This window comes from Gasterosteus aculeatus, chromosome 9 (assembly GCF_964276395.1).
Source record: "Gasterosteus aculeatus chromosome 9, fGasAcu3.hap1.1, whole genome shotgun sequence".
Taxonomy (NCBI): domain Eukaryota; kingdom Metazoa; phylum Chordata; class Actinopteri; order Perciformes; family Gasterosteidae; genus Gasterosteus; species Gasterosteus aculeatus.
This window is the reverse complement of record NC_135696.1, coordinates 3,984,556-4,009,639: the sequence shown is the minus strand read 5'-3', so window position 1 is coordinate 4,009,639 and position 25,084 is coordinate 3,984,556. Positions and strand designations below refer to the sequence as shown.

General features: G+C 41.3%; 1 protein-coding gene across 9 annotated transcripts in view; it reads right to left on the bottom strand.

The window, feature by feature from the left end:
• tenm3 (teneurin transmembrane protein 3) overlaps positions 1–25,084 on the bottom strand; it is a 414,027-nt gene that overhangs the window by 180,168 nt on the left and 208,775 nt on the right. For all 9 annotated transcript variants that reach the window (XM_078080162.1, XM_078080161.1, XM_078080160.1 and 6 more), the window contains one exon: positions 4,852–4,918. The gene's annotated coding sequence lies outside the window, so the exon portion shown is untranslated. The remainder of the gene's footprint in view (positions 1–4,851; positions 4,919–25,084) is intronic.

The following is a 25,084-nucleotide window of genomic DNA, read 5'->3' as shown; positions in this document are numbered from 1 at the left end:
CTACGGTGGTGGCATGTAGGGGGGCAGCTGTGACGAATGCAAACACACTGAAAAGAAGATGGGTGAACGCTCAAACACAGGTGGGAGAGAAGAGGAGTGGAATAGAAGATGAGGAGATGGCTTATGCTATAATCCCATTTAAGGGTTTGGGTAAATGCATTTAACAAATAAACAACTGGATGTGCCAGAATTTTCCTCAATTAAAAAAGATAAAACAGAAGGATTTAGATTACTTTACTACTGTAAGGTTCAAGTTCAAGTCTCAAGTCAGTAAGAACGCTGCAGCTCGAATCGTCACTAAAACCAAGAGAGCGGATCACATCACTCTGGTTCGGAGGTCTTTACACTGCCTTCCTGTCCAACAAAGACAACTAAAATCCTGCTGTCGATTTATTAAAGACTGAATGGTTTAGGGCCAAAAACCCACCCATGAAACATCCCGACCCCCGTGGTCGTCTGGGACGGTTTTGCTTTCTGTTCCCAGAGTCAGAACCAAACATGGTCTGCTGAGGTCTTAGCAGATTCAAATTAAGACTGAAGATTGCTGTCTTTAATTGAACCAGATTAAAGCATGAAGTGGATGCTTTTTATTGTTTATTTCATAAGCTGCATTGCAACTTTTATTCTATTTTGTTTATTGTTTTAATGACTGCTTTTATTATTTTCATCTATTCTCTGAACTGTTTTTAAATGTAATTTTCTTTTACCTTATGTCTTGATGGTAACGGTTTTATGTGACGCATGATGCACTGTTTTGCCTTGTTGAAAAGTGCAATACAAATAAACCTGCCTTGCCTTGCGTAGGCTGTACACGTCCACACATTGGGAAATGGAAAATAAATATTGTCAAAATCAGAGTGGAGCATGATTTTTTTTTTCAGCATTACACAGTGATAATGGAAAACCTAACCAACGTTTATCATCTTGCAAATATGGTTCGGTCTCTGCACGTCCCCCATCACTGTCAGTCACACTCCATATTGCTTTGAACCAGAGTCAGACTCTAAATAAGAAGAGGCTCCCCAACAGGTTCCACAATTTAGAGTTCAACAGCATGTTCCTGAATGATTTGTACATGCGCCCCCTTTTTGACAAAGCTATTCATGGACTACCTTTGACCGGACTGTGCAGTACCTTTGATAAATTGGCCCCAAATATATCTGATGTTTAACAACCCTAAGAACCGGTGCAGCTGATCCAGATTACTGGATTTCTCCTGCAATGGTCTTTCCAGGATGTGGCATAGTTATTGCCGAGCTATCGGGAGACATAAGTCATTACCTTGGCTGTGGTCGCGTAACAATAAACTACCAAAGTTTAGGGTAAACAGCAGAGGTCGTTTGCATGTAACATGTACCACACTGGAAAAATTTATGTGAAAGCCCGACAAGTCAGTACAGCAACTGAAAACAGCAAAACATTGTTTAAGCAGTAAAGTACAAAACATTTAGTTTTTTCCATTGAAGTCCATTGAACATCTACCCAACAAGGGGAACACGTGCCCCTTCCCTCTAGCAGGAAGCTCTTGCAACAGAAACTTTATTTCTGACATCAGTTGGTCTTATGAACAAATTCCGCAATTCACGCAATACTCCTTCCCTGGAACAATTGCACAGTGGTTTCTATACATACGTGTTTTAACGTACATACCCTATCTGTTTGTATGGTTATAATTTCTATTTATATAATTGTATCTTATTGTGCTTTAATCTTATTCTATTTTATCACACCAATCACCAAGACAAATTCCTCTATGTGTAACATATGTCGATATAAATGGCTCCTGATTCTGATTGTAAATGGTTCCATTGAGGCGTGTTTGCTTTTAATCCACCCCAGTGTAATTTCCAAAACTGTTTAGTTTTTCTCAAACTTCTGCTTCAAGTGCTGTGGGTTTTTGGCAGTATGTTGCTTCGTGAGAGACAAGATAAGTTGTGATGTAACATGTTTGTTCAGTTTCAGTCCACCAACACAGACAGCAGTTCGAACAAGCTCTGCTACTTCCACTCCCACTGTTTTAATGAATGTTTTTCTGCTTGATTCCTTTCTGAACAATAGAGGTGTCAATACATGCACTATGAGCTGCACAAAGGAGTAAAATATAGAGATGGATATTAGAACACTGAGTAAGTGTATGTATATAGCACTTGTCAAAGACAAAGTATTTAACAAAAGTAAGAAGATAATAAACACAAAGTGGCTACTAGCAACAGCTTCAATCTACTTTCTCACTGCATACTCTTGTATTAGAAAATAAGACAGAAATGTGATAATAAAAGCCGCTGTGGGTTGAACTTAATGCAGAAGTACTCATTCCATCAAAGTAATTGGGCGGACCTTCCAGAAGCAGTTCACATCCTTTTTCTCACATTCGCACATCTGGGTTGGAACAATCGGGGGTTACTTGCCCTGCCAGAGGGAACCATTGGAACTATAACCTTACTATTTGTGGCCTACCCACTGTACCACCATGGCTACAGCGAGACTTCATAAAATGAAAAGGCAGAGAGACGTTCTGTACTCATGAAAAGCTACATATCAACACCTTCTCAATATAACTATCTCTCTGTGTGACAGACACATGTGTCTGATAGAAGATTCTTATTACGTCATTTGTACATTTGAATGTACTCTTCATAAGGGGTGGATCAGTCCGCTACACTTTGTAAGCATCTACTCCCGATGTTGGAACTTGAATTACTGTCACGTAACTCATTGTCTTTCTACTCCTTTTTTGCTCTTGCTTGATGACTCTTTATTTAAAGCTTGTGCTTTTACGTGCACTGCGCGTGTGCTCGCCTGTGTGCTCGCCTGTGTTCTTGCTCTTTGAATAAATCTTGTTGAATGTATGCATCTGCCCTGCAAGCATTTTTGTGAAGAGAGGTCATTCTGGCCCTGTCTTCACACCTTGTATATTTTGAGCTGGCCTCCAGTTGCAGGCTGTGGAGACCAACATGCCGCAACAAAAAGAATTGCAGACAACGTGGACCCAGCGTGCCTTTTAATAATTGAAACGTCAATATCCGCTGCAGTGGTCATTGATAGCTATTGGTCCCTGGTCTGTGGGAGCCCTTAGCCAATCCCTTACTTTTTCTGCCTCCATTAAAGGAAAAAATGATGTAACCAATGTTTCTATATACACCGGAGCAACATAAAAGCCACTAGAGAAAATACAGTGGCGGTTTAAAGTAAAACCAAGTTGTGTCGAGAGGAAACCTGTTTTCTGTTGACCTAATCTCCCTCGGTCTCTCTCTGTGGAATAAGTAACGTCAGGATGTCCTAACGCAGAGAGTATTTAGCTAACTATCCAGTAAAACTATTGATGAAAATGATTGTGTAATGTATTACGGTAATTTAACGGTATTAAAAGGTAATTAATTAATAAACAGTGAAATGCTGTTTTAATTATGAAAGTTAAAACGTTCTTTTACGCCGGTGGATTAGAAAAGCGCTGGTAGTGCCCTGACCTGGACAGACGTCCATTGTCAAACATTGGTTAAAAGGTTCCAAAATCACCATCAACGCTGTCAACATATGTATGAATGCTGTCAACATATGTATGAATTATCATTAATAACGTTTTCAAGGCAATCAACCCCAAAAATGCCGTAAACAGCATCAAATTGCGTATGTCTGGGTCAGGGCGATACTAGCTTACCACCTTTACCGACGAAATAACTAATTCAGATAGGAGATGGGCAGATCTTTGAATCTGATTTGATTTATAGATTATCAGTTTGGTTTAGGAAGATTTACTCATGGCACAAAAAGAAAACCACGCTCACATGTATGCATCAACAGTAACAATAACTTGATATTATTGTGATATGAGTTTTTCTGTGAAATCTGCTGAGTGCTACCTTTGTTTCACTGATAACTCTATTGCACACTCAAGTAGCATCCGCCCGCTGTAGCTGAGCCTCTCACCGCAGCTGTGACACGAGTTCAAACAAGCCAAATGGAGACAGGATGACTTGTACGTGCACAGACCACTCAGCCTCATACTGTGTTCCTTCTCGATCTGTTTGCCTGCAGCCCCACAGCAATGACACAACGTCCCTTGACAGAAATAAGACGGAAGTATCTTCTTCTTGTGATGCTCACAATACAATCTCTCAGAGTAAATATAAATCACATTCTTGGTACTGTAAGATTAAGATTAGGCGTCTAGAATCTTTAAAATATTAAGATAAAAAATATATTTTTATAAACAATTATTATAAATAACAATAACTTTGCAATGCCACATTTACTATTGTGAAGTCAAAGAGAAAATTCAAATAATCAGGCTGTTGAATGCAGAACTCCTCCCCCCTCTGCCCCCCCCCACACCCCCACACACAGACACACACACACACACGCACACACACACACACACACACACACACACACACACACACAAACAAATACACACTGCTTTCAGAGTCCTTCAGCAGAAACAGCTTTTCCTCAAGAGCTGCCTTCCAAAAACACTTGACAAGAACAGAAATTGGCAATTCATTCCCCCATTTATTTTCATTTTCTTTTTCACCCATCTCATTTTTTATTGATCGCAATCACTTGTTCCCTGCACATGTTGAAATTGCAGAGCAGGATTTTTGTCTTTTCTCCCCTGCAACTGCAAGAAGAATAGCCTAATCAAGGCAAATTGGTACTAATCGTCTCACTCTTTAACGGGAGATTTAGAGAGAGCAGCCGAAAACTATTTGAACAAGAATGAACAGAATAGGCTGTGGAATATATGGTATGTGGAATAGCTGAGAGGCAGACAGACAATGCCGAGCAGGGATCCAGAGAGAAACACAAGAGACACAGATGGAGAGACAGTGAGAGGCCTTGAGTGCCACCTACCAACTTGTTGAGGGGAATGGCAATGGTCCACTGCCAACTGGTGTCACTCCCTTCTTTGCTTGTACGACTAGGGACAAAGAGACAAGGAAATGTAGAAAATCAGAAACAACAGCCGTTGAGGCCCTGAAGCAAGTGGCGGGATGAATCACCTTCCTGTACACTTGTGTTTTAAATGACACATTGTTTCTGCTATGCATTCAAACAGCAGCATCTTCTGTGAATAAAATATGAATCGAAAAGCTCAAGTTTTAAGAAAAGTAGTAAGTAATAAAGATTTGATCGGGTCTTTTCATTGGTATTTGTTGCCTTCTCTATCTCTTTAAATAGGTATGTTAACTTAAGCGGTTTGAAAATACACAACTAACTAATATTTTCAGAGCCATAAGCAGCAATTGTGAAACATCTCTGACATGCAGCTTCTCATGAAGCACCGTGTCACTTAGTAAATTTAATAAAACTAATTATATTTTGCAAAACTATATTGCAATATGTAGTTAATTGTAGATGTTTCAAAATATTTTGGGGAGCTGTGAGTCAAATTTATATCATGGAAGATTGTCCCTCTATTTGTTAATATAAGACCAATCAAGAGATACAGATTTTTATTCTCAATTTTGCTGAATTAGAAGCTTGAAACAGAAAAAACAAAAAGAAATAAAGCATTTGCCAACATACTGAATGATGCTTTGAACTCTTCATTACAGACCTTATTGTTTAAAAGTTGGCCTGTACCTATATCCCAAAAAACTACAACCGGAGGGACCGAGCTGGGGTTGAAAAAACGCTTGGGCGGAAATGTGTCAAGAGGGCATGTAATTGGGACCACTGGTGCAGAGAGCAGGTTCTGATGTTCAAACAAATCCTGTTTTTTTACTTGTATTTTTCTTTATATTGTATAAATGATTTATTGTTCTGACAGCTCAGGTCTCTTTAAGCAAAAATACACACCTTTTGTGCACTTTATTTTAAAAAAGCCTGTATATTATTTTTTTTGTTATTTTTACTTTAACAGATCAGCAACCTGTTTTTTTGCACTGTGAATTTGCTGATGAAGAGCATAGTTCTGCTTCTTTTATTGAAGCTTGAACGAAGCTGGACGGGATCAAAGAATCTCATCATATTCACACAATCCTTTCACCTTACTCGACACTAACAAGTACAATGAGTCACATAAACAGGACCAATCCTTTTTACCCAGACGTTGGGAGCAAAGAAAAGGCGTTTTCCGTGGAATTTGTGCAGACTGCTGGTGCATGAAAACATTTGGAACAAATGCACTGTGCAATAAGGACATGCATATCATGGACAACACCCCCTTCTCACACTCCTTCCCAGTCATGGTGCTGTTTAGGGCTGCAACTAACGATTATTTTGATAATCGATTAATCGGTCGATTATTTCTTCGATTAATTGATGAATCGGATTTTGAAAAAAACGGCATTAAAAAGCTTTAATTTCCAACCCTTTATTCTAAAACAGAACCTCAAATTCGTCAGAAATAGTTCTCTATACTACACTCACAAACACACCCTCATGTTCACTTGAAGCATATTCATTAAATTATTACCATCATTGTAGTGCAAGTTAAGTAAATGCATACAGCTAAAAAAACAACCAAGTGCTATGAAATGAATTTAAAATGGCATTTGTAAATAAATGCATTAGAGACTTCTTAGTTGATTTAATGGATCACCATGTGTCTCCCTTTACAGGGATAACATCAACTACCGTATAACCCACAGTATATGCGCATGAAATGCTGTATAATGTGTTTTCAATATTGTAATGAGAATTATGAATACTTGATATCTGCCATAGGCAGATTACTACACCGTATGAGTCTGCTCATAATACATTACAGACATGGCCCTCCATCAATGTGTGGAGGAAGAGGAAGCATAACACCTGGAGGCTGAGGCTCATTTGCACTTTGAGAAGTCGGAAGACTAGAAACGTCTATACAAGTACACTCCGTTTACCATTAACCACCGAAAACAGATCTCACAATAGACGTTAAGACATAATAACGAATAAATAAAAAAACATGAAATTCCATAAGGTAAATGAATAACATCAGAAAGATATTCAAATCTAAAAACATAAAGCACGGAGGAAAAATCACATTACACACACACACACACACACATCAAAGGTCCAACTTTTCAATGTGACATTGAGATCAGATCTAAGGGAGAAGTGTTGGATAACCCCCCCCCCCCCACTCCCCGGTATCTCTTTGCTACTCTCTCAGTAATCAGTAGAAGAGCTTTTAGAGTGCAGGGAGAGAGATTCGTATTAACTCACTAATTCATGTCAACAGCCAAATCTACTCCACGACGATGAATAAACAAGTATTCACCCCATAACAACTGTGCACATGCAAACAGCCAAATGAGAGGGAGTGTGAAGTGGAACTTATTTCTGTATTATTTTACCCATCTTACGCGCTTGACAATGATGGATCAAAAGAACAAATGACCAATAAGTCCTTTGCAGACAACGTTTATTGATTCATTATTTATTTTTATTATTTATGCAGTCACATAGTAATAAAAACCTGAGGGACATAAAGGGCCTGGAGGTCCTGTTGTATCCTGGGATAGGGCCTGTGACAGTGCACAGTCAGAGTTCACGTCATACACACAGTCAACAGTTGAGGTTTTGTGTAAGTTTGGTGAAGCAGAGAAAGTAAGCGCAAGTTATTATAGGTTCCTTTCCCTTATTCCTATTATTTACATTTCAAAATATGCAAACTCTCAGAAAATCTTTTTCAGCTCCTCTAACTTTGATTTGTTTCAACCGCTTACCGATGTAGGAAAGTAACACAGGCTTTGGATTCAAACGTTGCATAAACGGAGGCTTCATCCTTATAACAGACCTATCGTCATTATGAAGCCGTACTGGAACCTCTCAACAGATAGATGAAGACAGCGATGTTACTGATGACTGTGGCATGGGAATGCTCAGAGATCTCCAGTCACACAAGTGGGCACATTGGCATTCACACCTACTGAGTCTCCAGTTCACCATGAGCTGACTGTCTTCAGACTCAATCCAGTCACATAAGCACACAAATATATTGGGCAAAAACACAATCAGTAAGTCCATCAACAACAATCTAGTTCATTGTCCACTTGATGTGCAAAAACAACTCATTTGTAACTTGAGTATGTTTGGGTTTTGAACTATTGGTCAGACATGACCCGGACTTCTGGAACATGACATGACTTGGAAAACCGAGGGAGGAATCTTAATCTCTAATGCCTATAGGGTAACTGTTTTTAGCAAAATAAATAATCCATATTACAGAAAAATATTATTCATTGGTTATGGAACTGACAGGAGGAGGACCAGCAGTGCATCTGGTTGGCACTGCTAAAGCGATAATGAGACACATGTCCCCTGTCACCTCCCAACCTCTTTAACATGTGAACCTGCATCACTCTAGAGCTCGTCTACACCTCCATCTGTCCATCCATGTCTGCTTACAACTACCTAACGGCACTTCAGCACTTCACAACAACAAAGTCAAGCTTCCCATATACAGTACACATTACGGAGTTATTTCCAAAAAAAGCTAATTTTGTTTCCAAATGTAATAATGAAAATGTTATTATTATCGTAATCATATGGTATATCTGAACATGACCTCCTCATGTCCTGATGCACAAAGCCAGATCCGTAAAGATTCCGAGGACTTGATTGGCCTGCACACAGCCCGCTGAGCGCAACAGCGCTCCTGTGACCACATGCAGCATCTGGTTTGTAAGGGTGAACCACAAGGGAGGCAGCTGTTTGAGCAGAACATCCATGCCATGTACAATGGTAGTCTTTCCAAAATGGTATGTTTCCACATACCATGAGTACTGACCAATTCTGGCATTGATGGTATTGTATGCGATCTCATAGACAGTACTGAAAGTGTTGTGTCAAGATGTAGCCTATTAACACTTAAATTGTTCACTTTGAAAGAGATAATGCAAACACAAAGACCACAAATTCAAGTGTCTACATACACAACTAGAACATTAGCAAGCAAGAAAAGTTTTATCCAGCTCTATTATTCATGAGGTTATGTGCCTCTTCGTCTCCGTCAGTAATCCATCCGTCTGTTTATCCGTGTTCTGTATCTCACTTAGCTTGTAGCTTTCTCCTGTGCCAAGGAAGGAGGACAACATTCTGCTCGTAGGAGGGCTGGCTGAGCCGTGCTGTTCCTTTTCCATATTTATCACTGAGAGGTGTGCAAGGAACTGCTTCCACACCCCCTCCCACTAAATGTCTTCTTCATCTTCCAACCATCGATCCATCCATCTGTCTGTCTCTTCATAGTACCTGCTAATGGGCTTTTCTTCAATGCTAAATGCACAGCAATGAGTGAGTTGTATCTCTTTGAAACAGCATACCACCTTTTTCTTTGAGGCCTTTCATGATCTGACAGTAAAGGTTTTATCGGGACTCTAGCATCCAAAAAGATCCATCAAAGTAAAGTTGTCTCTGCTGTTTTGATTTCATTTTGGCTTTGTCTCTGGCTGACACAGGACCACGTTGTTTCGCCTCACTTTCGGATGGACCACAGCAAAGCAAGACAGGGCCTATTAACTGACTGAGTGATCACGTAACACCACTGTTCAGAGAGAGAAGGGACACACATCGTTTAAATACACAGGGAAGGTGCCAGTGATTGGACACAGGAGGAAACAATCAGGAACACGGCAGACAATCCCAGGCTGGATTTCAATCAGAAAATGACCTCCTAACGTCTATTCTTAACTACTATTCCTTGACCTGTGTGGATAACAGGTCAAGGAAAGATGGTGAGGAGAATTCATAAGGAAAAGGCAAACACGGTGTTTAGGGATTCCGGCTCCACGTTCACCAAGATACGTAGTTCTGATGCAACGGAAGACACATGTTAGTGACGTCAGTCTGCAGCAGCAGAATTACAATTTCTCCAAAGATGGACTACAAAGAAGGATCTTCATGTGTTGTTACAGTTCTGAGTCATGCAGACGACATAAAACAACCAGGTATAAAGTATTACTTCATTAACAAGGCTTCAAAATAAATGAGTTATGCTAACGGTTACTTACATGATCTGCGTTTCTTGGGCTCCATTGTTCTTTCTCATGAACGGCCGAATGATACGTCACTATTTAAATATTGCCACTGCAATGAATTGTGGGACGGAATTATCTCCTTTCGTAAAGCAAGCTCCAGTGGTTCCTATGCTAAAGGAGCTAAGTAGCGAAGCACTGAAGCTCCTTTCTTCATCATTAGGGCAGCGATTCCCAAAGTGTGGGCCGCGAAGGTACTGCAGGTGGGCCGCGAGAGGTCAGTTACAATTTAACAATTTAAACGAACAGATTGGTTAATCGGTTGATCCATACTGGTTGTACACGGCGCTCAAGGCGCTCTGCCAAACAGGCCAAAGCTCGTCTACGACGGCGAGATGCTGAGCGGCGCTCAAGCGCGTGAGATATGGAGCTTGTTTCAGGGCGCGTCGGAGAAACAAAGCTGTCGTTCTTGCCGAGCACATAATGAGAATAAAGAGCGAGAGACGGTGCCCTTTTCTTTACAGTAGCTGAACCATCTTAACGGGGAAAATAAGTTATTCTAAAAGGAGCCCTTGGCAGGCGGCGTGGCTGTAGAGCAGCCGGAGATTTAAGTCGTGGATGGCGAGGGGGGCGGCGGGAGCGGACACACCTTGCAGCATCGATCGGACCCTGAAAGCACCTTCGCATTGGTCTTAATGTGCCGGTAATGATGGTAAATGATGGTTGTAGCTGGTTGTCATTTACGGTCCACTACGGTTACATAAAGGTGACGTTTTATCTCATAATTTTGACTTTCTATCCCCTTTCTTCAGTGCAGAAATGGGCTTCTATAGTTGTGTGAATGCATCACTCCAGCCAATCCAAAGACGGGGTTTGTAACCAATCAGGTGTAGAGACCATGTGACTGGCTCCGCCCACTTACTGTCTGAAAGAACAACAGCGAGAGCAGAGATTCTCCTCGCGACCAACGAAGTTCACGTCTCGCAAGCGAGAAATACCTCGCTCGAGACAAATTTTTGCTCGCTCGAGACGGACTTTTGCTCGCGCGAGATGGACTTTTGTTCGCTCGAGACGGACTTTTGCTTGCGGATGTTTGATTTACGCGCGCGTATCAACCTGATTTGCGCTCTCGAATTTTGACAGTGATTTGCGCTGATAGACTGCAGTATCTTATGCGCCTTATTGTGCGGAAAATACGGCACATGAGCTCCGGAGAAAAGGGTATACAAAACATACATGTCGGTTAATACATTTTAATCGGTTAAATTCTTAAGGTAATTTAATCATCCCTAGTTTATGTTTTGATTGGGTGGGCCGCAAAAGATTTTCAGATTTCAAAGTGCGCCGCGACATTCTTGAGTTTGGGAACCGCTGCATTAGAGCATTCAAACAGTTCTTATGATGGCGGCCACATACACCATGCGGGTTCCCTTCCTAAGCAAATTTGACAATCCGAATTGAGCCCCACTCACAGGAGCAAGCATACCAGTGCAGGAAGTGAAGTTAACCCATGGACACGAGAGGCAGGAAACAACAAAATAAAACTGGACATGAACCCACACCGTGACAAAGGAATAGGCACAGCTGTATCCCACTCATTTGGTTTTGTGACAAAATTAAATTAGTTAATCAAAACATTCAGACATCATTCTTCATAATTGTTTTTGCCTTTTTGCGTAATTAAATCTTGAGGCATACAATATGTTGCAGCTGAAATGGGATCTGGGCATTAAGATGTATTGTAGATTATATGGAAGTTTTGGTTAGAATATTGATTCGTTTTAAATAACAGTTGGCAATGTGAGATACAATATACGTAAATATGCATGGTCATTAAAAAGTTTAGTTTTCTCTCCTGATTAGTTTCAGGGTTAATGACCAATCAAGAGAAGGAAAACAAACAAGAACACACCCTTGGATAATCAAAGCTAGTCATGTCTATAAAAACAAAACGTACATAAAGAGATGGTAGGCTGAAACCTATCATCTTCTCAATCAAACACAACCGACAAAGTTGTAATGATGCCATTTAACCCTTTGATGTCAGCTTGTTTTCCTCTGCTGCATTCCATCTCACACAGTATAGGAGACTCAAACAACTTAGAAAATGTTGAATAATGCAAAACATTTGGGAAGGAGTGGGACCACACATACTGCCCTGGAAGCTACAGAATTTTAAATGAATGTAATTACAATGTGAGCAACTAAGAGTTGGAGAGGTCATGCGATCGTCGATTGCTGAATAGGCTATGAGCGGTGATAGGATAAGAAAACAGAAAGCTCCTTCTATCTCCTCAGTATGGCTCTAGTTGGAGAGGGCACAAACAACTGTTTCTCCCCAAGAAGCCAACAGTTTCCAAAGATCCAACCAATCAACAGAGAGGAAAATGGCAGCTGCTTCCAAATCGGGCCAGTGTCTTCTCCCGATTGATTCCCACGAAAAAAAGGACGGAGCGGATGCCGATTTAAACGTGACATACAGTATACCAAACCCTATCAACGCACAGTAAGGTTATGTCTGGGAAGGGGTTAGATCAGAGGTCTTCAACAGGGGGTCCTGTGGACCAAATTTTTGGTTGATAAGACCATTTTTTTTCCACAAATTGAAATGTCTTCAGAATCAGAATTGTATTTATTGTCTTCTTTATTGTTACACATTAACATAAATCCAACATATTGTAGCGAACGGATAAATTAATGGAGAAGACATTATCTTTCAGTCCGCAAAACACACATCCAGCTTCCCACAGCAGCTCTCAAGCTGGGCACCGGTTCATTCACAGCACCTTTCATGCTGATACGACAGCAGAGGCACTAGCCAATCAGATCACGTTCATGCTCACGTAAAAGCGCAAAGCTCAAAAATAGAAGATGGTGGACGAAACTCTGTAGAATAGGGGGTCCCTGCTCCATCTGGCCATCAGTTTGGGGGTCCTTGGCCTGAAAAACGTTGAAGACCCCTGGGTTAGATTATAGATAGATGTGTTGTTGCACGGTTAAGAAGGGCCTTTTGTAATAAACCAACCTATCCTCATTCCCAACTCATCATGTGTGATGCTGGATCAGGACGTAGGTTTTTAACGTGCAGGATAGCCCATGGAATCACTACACCAGCCTCCCCGTTAAGGCTCAGTAAAAGATGCCGGTGTGGGTTAGAATAGGTGTGTTTCAGTATTGTATGTATTCAGTTACGTAGCCTACATTATGGTAACATTAGTTAACAGAAACTACTTCAGCAATTTAAAGAAGGTGAACACAGAGTGACAGTACTTTGTTTGTTTGACCCGTCCATCCATTCGGACCTCCCCCCCAGATGGGCTGTCACTCTTTTTATTATTTATTCATATACTATTTATTTTGATTTTATTTTAGTTAACATACATTTGTTTGACCACGGAAACTAAACGTCCGCTAGCTGCAGTCAGTTACATAAAGATGGAGAGAGCTTTTTGCATTGGAAGTAAAACAAACAGTAGTGCAGAGGAATTATTACACATTTCCCAAGTGTAAAATTACTTTTACGCGAGTGAAAAAGAAGGTGTGGTGAGTGTCAAACGGACCATAACTAAAAGCACCGGTATGCTAAGCTAGCTGCTATGCTACTTTCATCTCAACATCTAACGTTATCCTGCAGGGCACACAGTCTGCAGAGGACCACCACTGTGTCCCTAAAGGACCGTGGTTTGAAAACGTTCTGGCTAAATGTGGAGAGATTGTTGGCACTTCAAACACAGCCATCAAATGATGAGTTGAGAGCAATGTGTGCGAGGAGAGTCGCTAGTTCAACATTTCTGCCTTCAAAGATGATCAAATGTGTGTAGTTTTGTGTTTAAAATAACATTAAGAATTAAACTACAGTTTCTAAAATAATGCTTTCTAAAGTGATTATTCATAACGTTCCAGATTTAGTCTTTAGAAGAAATACAAACATTCATTATAAACAGCGTTGCAACAACATTCATTAATCGCCATTAATCAAGATTAATGAATTTCAAAATATACGATTAATTAGATATTTTTTCTATTGACAGCCCTACAAATTCCAGTTAAGGTAACAGCACACATATACACATAAACACACACACACACTTGTCCTCTACATGTGACCAAATGTTCTATGTCTAATTAACATAAACAACAGTCTTGCTGAAAGGCTTGTAATCTTGACATTTCACATGAAAGTCGTTGTAATTGTCTTTGTTCGGTCAGTGGAGAACTACTCTCTCCTTCCTCTGCATCTGCCTTCGTCTCTCCATCTTGATCAAAGTGCCCTCTCCTGGTGTGAAGTTGATTATCATAATAGACAGTGATTGTCGCGGCTATAATTGTTCATCATTGAGCAATGATTTCTGACTTGATTTCAAATGCCGGGATTGTGCACATGTGTGTGTGTGTGCGCATGTCTCACATATTGACAGAGATAAGTTGTGGAGATTTGAACATATCTCTGACAGGTTCAAATTTTTTATGTCATGTTAGAGATGACAAAATAAATGTAACTAGAAAAAAAGCATGAAAAAGATACCGGTGTGAGTGACGTAGCATTGAGTTGGATGATACGACATGGCCAATGGTCTCGACAGCTTCCCTGCACCGTTGATGTGAGTCCAGGCAGTCACATGCAGGCGTTATATTCTACAATGTCATAGTGCTGTTAGACTGCGACTTCAATATGGCCAGACTTAATGTCGCAGTGGTTACGTATGGTTTTTGCTCATACAAGCTTCTTTTTGTCATGTTATTGAAATTGTATTGTATAGCAAATGATATTACAACAGCAGCTGTAGCTGTCTAAAACATGCGTTGCATTGTTTGTTTATCTGCTGCTTATAAGTTATGACAATTCTTTCATTTTTTTCATTCGTTAGACAGACAAACATAAACATACTTATACAGAACGAATGCATATACAAACAGATATACTGCTAGATCCACACACATACACTCAACCTGTGCAGACATGACTATGTAATGGCGTCCAGTCAACAGCTGCAGATTACCTCACATGACCCTTAAGGTTGTCATGGCAGCATCACCCTTGTTCCCACAACAACACCACACCAAGCAACGTCATTTATTCATGAAACCTTCACTTTACAGTCTTACCATGCGTGTGTGTGTGTGTGTGTGTGTGTGTGTGAGTGTGTGTGTGTGTGAGTGTGTGTGTGAGTGTGTTAAAGAGTTTTTGTCTAAAAAAAACATGACTGCAAGAATGCGGATATTTCTGTTTGTGCATTCCTGTGTGTGTGTGTTGGACGCATGAGGTTGTGCGGCCATCTGAAAAGCTGAAGACGGGCTGAGATACCTGTTGCCAGTAGGCAGCAGAATGAAGCTATTTGCTATCTTTGTTGATTATGCACTTCAGAGCCTTTGCCTGGTTGGGAGTGCTCAGTCTGAGCAACGACATGAATGCTGCAAAGGACCTTAACAAGTAAATATAAACGTACTGGAAACCGAGTTTACCAGAACCACCACTTACAGGAGAAAACTATTTGCCATTTATTTGAATATTTAGTGAAAATATTTGGAGCCCAAAGGAGGTGGAGGGGTGTTTTCAAAGTGCATGAAGAAGAGTAGATATTACACACACACACACACACACACACACACACACACAGTGGCACATCATCACACATTCTGGGCACTCCAGTTATTCTACACGGAATAATAGAATTATTAGAAAAACACAATGGTTTATGTTGAACATTGACATTTGAACATATCCATTTCACAGTTTGGGTTTCACTTGAACTTTAAATACCTTAAAGGCCATTCATATTAAATTCATATCATGCGACACAAAATGTGTCCAGGGCTACCTGAGATATTATATACAACGAGTCTGTGTGTGATAACCTTGTGTGTGTCTGCCCCCTGTCACTATCTTAGGCGCCTCCAGTCTGAAGGAAAGCATCTGGTTTCAGCATCTGGATACACACACACAGACACACACTGGAAGTGTGTTTATTAGAGTCAGTGAGAGGACACCAAGAAGGTTATCTGTGATCAGAGCCTGCAGTCATGGCAAACACACGCACACACACACGCACACACACACACACACACACACACACACCTCTCCATTTGTTTCTCTATGTCTTTTTTCACACATACAGAGCATGATAAAACAGTAGATATATACTGTGGCATCAGCAACCTCCAGCAGTTTGGTAATCCTGACAGATGTTGTTCATGTCTTCACTGACTTCCATTCCCTAACATGTGCTGAAGTCTATCTGTGTGGGGATTACACGCTGTGTCCCTTAAAGGGACACGTTAAAGATTTCCAACCAGCTTTGGGTGATTTCAATGGAGGCAGAAAAGGAGGCGTATCTTTCCCTCTCAAGATGATAAAATAGGCAATAATCGGTGACAACATCCCAAATCAATACAATTAACCATGTATAATGCAATATTGTATAGCTAGTTGTAATATTGGGGAGCAGAGTAGAGGAACACTCAGTGATCTAAGCCAGTTTTGTCAACCAAGATGTCTGACCAGCAGTTCAGTCCATTGCCGTTTTTCCCCACAGCCGCTCAGTGCATCATTTAATTCTACCATCTTAAATTAACCAGGTCATTATTTCGCTATCTCCTGCCCCCCACTGGCATGGAAGTGTATTTAATTACTAGACAGCCACTATATTGCAGGCTCAGACACTGAACAATGAAGAACTACTACCAAATAATTATTGTGAAATTGGACATTTTCTCTTTGCCCACCAGTGTGCAGTGGTTGAAAATCACTGATGAAAGCTACGCCACCAGAAAAGCAAATCTAAGCGGGTGGCCACATTGTGGAATTCCAACGTCTGGGTTCCTCACTGGTACCATTTGACCCAGAATCTTTTCTTCCATAGACAAGATAGGTGGGAGGCAGTACTAAAGGAAATGCAAGTGCACTTACTTCTCGGGGTGATCAGAGCGAGCAATGTCAACGTAATAGACCTGGTAAAAGTTAAGCAAAACGCCAAAGAAGGCAGCAGAATTCAAGCACGTTGATGGTGTTCAGACTCGTTCGACTACTCTGAATGTTGAAAGCAGAAGACGTGTTTGCTTGGAGTGGATGTTGGTTCTTTCTTTGAACCTTGTAGGAGGCTACTATCAGAGGTGCTTTTTGGTTGCCTTCAGCCCGAGGGAGCTCTTGTGTAAGCCTGCTAGAGAGACATGTTGGCAAGAGGAGACCATATTGTAGTGGCCTGTGTTGTACAGTAGTAGACTTCTCCTCTTAGAACTCTCCTTGGCTTAGATGAAGTAACATTCAGCACTGCAGCACCTCCTGGGCCTGTCTGCTACAGCTCCTCTCCCCATTTAAATCTCATTGCACACTTCTGTACCCTTTCACTTGTCTGTGTCCGAATATTTCTCTTCTTGTCTTTTAAACTTTCCTTTTGTGTTGATTCTGTAAGCAAAACGTTATAACCAAATCAAACAGTTTTCATTAACAGGGCAGTAGTTCTTGTTTTTTTAGAGCCTAGCCATATTGTCAACTTATTTAATGCAACGTGAAATCTTTTCAAGAAAATAAAACTGCACCCACCTTAATTGATTTTATACATTAAATTACATGATCTAATATTTTGGCTTAAATTATTTCTCTGAAGGATTTGTTTGTTTTTTCCACATGGACATGAACAGTCTGCTATTCTCCTGGACTTCTCCAGCTTTCAAATTATTTAAACATGCAACTCAGCAAATTACTGCAGATCTACTTAAAGTCTGTCATGTTACAAACACGTGTCAATCTATCAATCTTTATGGCATTTATGGTTGTATTTGGAGAAACACTGAAGTCAATCAAGGCTCAACACCCGGCAAAATGTTTCTCTGTAGATCAATGTGATAGCATCTGCGTTGGACCAGTGTATAGAGACTTCCTGATAGCATGGGGAAATAATCACTTCCTTAGTCTCTCTTGGTTGGACTTGCAGCTCACTAACAACCACACTACTACTACAGTACTACTGGCGACCACAGCGGGCGACTCCCAACAGCACCACATTATAGCTTCACTGATCAGGGCTTGGCTTGTGAGCTCTGAGCACACCGCTGCTGTAAATCAATATGAACTCAGTGTTTCCCCTGCCATTGTATAAGGGGCCAAAAGCAAGTTTTGAAGTTTTTGGGGTTTTACATTTACTTTAATAGCTAGTTTAATACTCTATTGCTCTCCGTGCACAGTGGGCACACACAGACGTGCGCGCACACACAGGTGAGCACCCTACCACCACCGGAACGAGAGCACACATTGGAAAATAAAAATGACGGTGGTCCGTCCGCAAGGTAACTGTGTAGACAAAGGGGAACAATGACCAAGCGTCGTTTCAACAGTCAACATCACAGACAGGAAGATTTCAAGGGGGAATGTACTCACACATTTGATCCAGTACGAACAAAAGGCACACTTATGGGGGACTTGTACGTTACCTTGGCATGTGCGTAATGTTCATTGTGCGTGTGTATGAATAAATGCGTATCTGTATGTGTGTCCCTCCCGGCAGGAAACCGCAGGGACCCGGGACAAGCCCTTGAGGAGCAATCTGAGCCTATGAAGATGTACTGGGGGGAGACTGGGAGCCAATTAGAGAAGAAAAGGAGTGTGTCGACTGTTCCGCTCCACAGAGTCCAAATATATCCAAATATCTGCGGTGATCTATGATTCACAACGTTTTGGTGCCCTGCTTTTCTGTGGGTTACGACCTGACAAGCTCATTAATGTGGTTCAATGAGCATCAAGTCCCATGATGTAGCTCAAAGATTATTATTTTTTACTTATGAAGTGAGTTATCACCATAAGTGAAGCCCTTCTTTCCTGTTTCCTTTTCTGTTTGGTCCTGTCAAAGGTGACGAGCAAGTTGGAGTCCATGTGATGTGTGTGTTGCTGTTCATATGTACATGCTCCTGGATGTGCTAAATGAGATCTCGCCCTGTATAGGCTTTATTGAGGCAGCACGCTCAAATCTATATTAAGTTGTGGTCAGTAGGGATTTGTCGTCCGTTGTTGGACCACTTACAGATGACCACCTGCATCCACTTTTCGGCATTCGGCATGCTGGAGCCTCTTGTGGCGCTTTTTAAACACATAGAGAAGCACGCAGAGACACAAACGTAGATTTTATCAATTCCCAGCGTATTATGGTATAAGTACATCAGCAAAACAAGTACACACTCAAACTTGAAGAGAACTTGAATTTGAAATGGAGCGGAAAGGAGATGTTTTTGTGAAGGGTCACTCGCACACACACACACACACACACACACACACACACACAGTGTGAATGCTAGTTACTGATGGGCAGGTGGTGCTGCGCATGGTAGCTCCTGTCATCAGCGTGTGAATGGGTGAATGATGACATGAAGGGTTAAAGCGCTTTGAGTGGTTGGAAGACTAAAAAAGGGAAATACAAGTAAAGTCCATTTACCATTTACCACACACACACACACACACACACACACACACACAGACACACACATGATTAAACATAGTGTCTCTCACACTCAAACCAACCAAACACATTATTATGTGATCAAAGTCATCCAGGAGCAGCCAAACTGTCCCATAGTAATTATCGATGTGTTTTCATTCAATTACACACCCACCTACACACAGACTCTCTAAACACACCATGGCCATTCAAAGCGAGCTCGGGCTGTGAGCATACACTGATGGAATGCTTCACCTACCGAGGTGATGAGGAAACATCATATTCAACCACATCAGAACACTTTTCTTTGATCAATGTTTAATAAAAGGTGATACGTAATTCCAATGGTAACAACCACACTACCCATGTGCCCTTCAGCTCAGTATTTGATTTGACTGGACATTTCTGCCTATTCTATCCCGCGCTCAATCAGTCACTCTTTAACAATCTTTCTTTAGCTTTTCTAGAATGACTGAAGACCTTGGCTTACCATCCCCTGCCTGTGTGTGTGAGGGAGTGAGTGAGAGAACAGACACTCAGGATCCGGGGACCCTGTATGAAGAATTAGCGGGTTTGAAGATGACTGACCGAAATAAGAGGGGAATAGGTGTGAAGGGTATTATGCAGAAATTACAAATTGGGCCTTTACAGACCACAATGTTCCTCATACTTCCGAATCCAAATGTCCTGCTTTTCTCAGTACAGTAGTTGCCTTATTTAAAAAGTCCATACGTGCATTTAGGAGTACCATCATAAATGTGTTTTTATTGTGATAAAAATATTTACTCATCAATCTAAATTTAAAATGAAACAGACAAACTGTATCGTGCCCATTCTAATTTCCCGTTGACACCGCAACTAAGTAAATTTGCACACAGACAACCAGATGTAGAAGCACTAAACCTGAAATGTACGTGCACTAGCATTGACAATGCACTAATTATCCAGCAGCACCCTGTTGGTATTTACTCACGGTAACTACTGTATGTGCAATGCTTTGGCTTTAATAGTTTATTTAACAGACATTTTTCGAAAATCCACGAGCAAGCTTTGGATTCCCAAATACTGTACAATATGATCCTGCACTAGATTACAGAGCCAACAATTACACTTCGACCTATAAACAATGGAATGCCACGACAGTAAACAATGCCAACAATTAACGATGCAAAAGAAACACCCAGTCACTCACTGCCGCCCTACTGTAGACTACTGTGTTAAGAAAATCCCCACACATCAATTACTTATCCAATCAATGAAATTAGCAATTTGCCTCCTAATTAGCTAATAAGTGTACGATTACATCAACTATATGCTAACGAGACCTTGCTAATAGCTAGCTGGCTTCTCATCAACAGAAGGCTTTGATTGCTGGAGTGCGTGAGGGCCTCGGGCGCCTCTTGTTCTCCGTAATGAACAACGTTGTTGAGTGGAATGAACATCGGTACATTTACATGGAATCTAACGGTCAGGTTCAAGAGGACCAGCAAGGACACAAAGCAGAAGATGTACACTTGAGAGCGTGGTACAGAGAGCAAATCTGCCACGTATTTAATTTGTCTCTCTCTATCGCAGTCAAGAGCGGACGCAAGGTCAGAGTGTTCGTTCTTCAAGTGTGACAGCCCAGATGAAGTGGACACTGGGCCACTCAAGAAAAGGTGCACATACTGTGTGTGTGGTAAAACTACAGTTCTGTGGAATTTGTCCCTTCTTTTCTTTCGTCGGCGTAGTGTGATGGTCTGGGGCCACTTTACAGCGTCTGGACCTGGATCACTTGAGGTAATTGATGGAACCAAAAATTCTGCTCTACCAGAACATCCTGAAGGAGAATGTCCAGCCATCAGATTGGGACCTCAAGCTCAAGAGCACTTGGGTTCTGCAGCAGGACAATGATCCAAAAGCCCCCAGCAGGTCCACCTCTGAGGGCTTGGGGAAGCTAAATGAAGATTTTTGAGTGGCACGGCCAAAGTCTGGACTTAAATCTGCATTTTGTGTCACTCTTATCTTTGTCTAATATAACAATTCGTTTGACAACCTGAGGGCGGCACGGTGGTGTGCTGGTTATCACTGTCGCCTCACAGCAAGAAGGTCCTGGGTTAGACTCCGCTCAGTGGCCTTTCTGTGTTGAGCCTGCATGTTCTCCCCGTGTCTGCGTGGGTTCTCTCCGGGTTCTCCGGCTTCCTCCCACAGTCCAAAGACATGCTCTGGGGATCAGGTTAATTGGTGACTCTAAATTGCCCATAGGTGTGTGAATGTGAGTGTGAATGGTTGTGTGTCTCTGTGTAGCCCTGCGATTGGCTGGCGACCAGTCCAGGGTGTACCCTGTCTATCGCCCGAAGTTGGCCGGGATAGACACCAGCCCCCCACGACCCTATGTGCAGGATAAGCAGTTTGCAGATGGATGGATGGATTGATGACCTGAAAGATTTAAGTGTGACGAGTATGCAAAAAAATAAGAAACCAGGAAGGGGGCAAATACAGAGGAAGAAATAAGATGGTTCATTGAACATGAACAAGACTGTTTATTGTGGTAAATGTCCGGGAAACTGGAGTCTGCTGATTTATGTTTCTCGGCAAAAGAGCGACAAAAGAGGTAGTAATTACCAGAGACATTGCACCAAAATTGAATCATCTAGTTAGAAGAACACAGTAAAATATACATTAGTTTCAGAATTATTAAATTTTACTTCTAAAGCCAACTTGAATGGAGTTGATAAAAAGAATCCAATATTTTGTATTGCCACATGGATATGTGTAACATGCATATATCACCACACAAACACAAATCAATAACAGGAGCTGTTTGATAAAGATGTGCTGAAAGTGGAAGCCAATGGTACCAGACTGAACTCATTATCACTGACACATTCCATATTGCATATATATTCCATATAACAGTGGGTGGGTCTTGGTACTGCGTGTGACTCACACCAGCGCGGCAACAGCGCTTATCCCAACACCCCTCATTGCAATGTTAATAGTTGATATGGTAAAAGGGCCATACAATATAACCACACAGAATATTGCTTACTGTGCTAACATAACAGAAAATACAATGTAATGCCAATGTAATGCTTTCAAAAACTTGTTCATGGTCTACATAACTGACGGCGTTACCGGGCCTGCTGGACCACTAGTGGAGGTGATGGTACCATTCTCCAGGTCACAAGTAGCTTCGCCACCTTCACTAGTATCATGTGTTAAAATAACAAACGGAGGGCATGGCTCCTCCATCCCCACCCTACCTTTAGTAGCTCTGTCACAGATTTCTCCCCCCATTCTTTTTTAATTCATTCTGCACCTCTGGACCGATTAATAACCTCCCATTTTTTCAACAGTTTATTCAACTGCTAAATCCTAGTGAGACAGAGAGACGCCGGTGATTAACATCGAACTGGGAGTTCTTCATTTTTTCTCCAATATTTCTGGACCATTTTATTGGTCTTTATTGTCCCGCAGGAACCAGCTTTCAGCCGATTGATTGGCTTTCAGGCTCCCTCAGGGGCCTAAGTCAGGAAGTGAAGAGAGACAAAAGTGGATAAGGAGGTAATAGTCAACCTTTGGAAAGTCAATAAAAATCTGCAATGTAAGAAGAAAAAGAAGGAGTTGACCACTTGGTCCTCTACTTTTATAGCTTCTGCTGTTGTGTCATAAAGAACAAGGGGAAAAAACATAACCCCCAAACTCTCATTAAGTTTTCTATTGCACTCATCTTTCTTACTTTTAAACCCTGTCTACCAGAAACCAACACCAAATGCTTGCAGGGCGCTCTTTGTCATCCCAGACTGTGGGTGCTTAAGGTGTGAGTAAACCCTGACAGACCCTTTGATTAATCAAGTGTGGAATCTTAAATAACAAAGGTCGTTAATGTCACACCACAATTATCCTGCACATGTAGGGGTGTAAGGAAATATTGATAAGCATGATACAATAGTTGGTGGATCAATTCTTAAGACTTAAGACATTCACAAATAAGGTGCACTAACTTTTAGGATTCTGCCTTCATTCACTGCCACATGGACCAAAGCAGACAGCAGCGTGTCCCCGGGTACGTGGCGGAACAGTCACTTCCACGCAAACGGTTCATACTTACACTCTAGGGGTGTAACGATTAATTCACTGAATCGATTAATCGATTTATATTCCTGCGATCTGTGCTCCGCAAATCGGCATTCCGGACGACATATATCGATTACAAATTGATTGAAATGGTACATAATCGATTGTATCGATACTTGGAAACTGCACATTGGATTTAAGTACAAAAACTGTATGGATGTGTGTTTGTTTGTTTGTTTTTTAGCACTTTAGACACGTTAAACGTTACTCGATTCAGTCTGCCTGTCTGTGACGTCATCAGTACTTGGCGGCAGCCGCGCGAAACTCAGAACAACAACAAAACATAGCGTGGAGGAGACGACTGCGAGCAAGACATTTACAAACTAACGTATCGATCCAGCGCGTGGAAACATTTTGGCTTTTGCAAACACGGAGGTGTTCTGAATAAGTCGGTCGCTGTTTGTAAAATATGTAGAAGACAAATCCAAAAACACGGAAACACAACGAATCTTTCCAGCCATCTACTAAGGCGCCGTGGGATTAAACAACGCCGACAGTCCATGACCTCTAGCATTGTTACCGCTGCAGCAGCAGAAGGTAACTCCAGCTCTGCAGACACCTCAGGCCTCGCCAGCACAAAACTCAACATCACAGTAACAATTGCCAAGTTCATCTGTAAAGACATGCAACCCTACAATGTGGTTGAAAATCCGGGGTTCTGTGAATTGAACCAAACATTGTGTAATTATTGTGTAATGTTTACATTGAAAATGTCACTTGATTCAAATAAAAGGTTAATACATTTGCCATTAATTGTTGTTTGCTTGTTTATAATATCCAATATATTATAATTTATTTAATTAAATATAATTGATTTAAACCTGATTTCCTTACAAGAAACAACAGGGATCTCAGAAACGTTGCCTGCACTGTCCAGTAAAGTTACTGAATCGATTTCAAGTCACTGAATCGAATCGAATTGAATCGTTCTAAATTAACCCAAATCGTCCATAAATCGAATCGGCAACCATGAATCGCAATTTGAATCGAATCGTTGTTAAAATAAATCGTTACACCCCTATTACACTCACATGCTCTAACAATCATTCCATCGCACGATCCATTAAATGAGGTAGCGCAGAAGTCGTTAATGGACTGGGAGCAGGCAGTGAAAGACATGTTCAGAGTGCTATAGGAAATCCAGATGACAGTAATTACCTTGACTTTCCGCAGTTCATGACGTAATCACGCATTGATGAGTGGAAGGACCCAATCGACCTCCTGTCACAAACAATCTGACCTTCTCTGTTCAAAAAGCTATCATTTGTAGCGGGGAGGAGCTGAAGAAGTCTTATTAAGGTAGAATGGGCTCTGAGCGAGAACAACACCGTTACCAAGGTATTCTGATGCTGTCAATCACCAGGAGATGCCAGCAAATCCTTCACATTGTCCCAAAGTGGCAGACTTGAAAATGCCCCCGAAATATATCGTTTTCAAAGAACAAATTGATTTGAATGTAGAAAAAACTAGATTTCAGTAAGAACATGTTTATGTGGCTATATACATATATATACAGTATATAGGCCTGCGTCTGCATACATGTGAGTGTGTGCTTGTGAATTTTAAAATGTCAACATACCCTCTTGGGACTTGAGTGGGAGAGAAGAGTAGATCGGCCCAACAGGAAAAACTGTC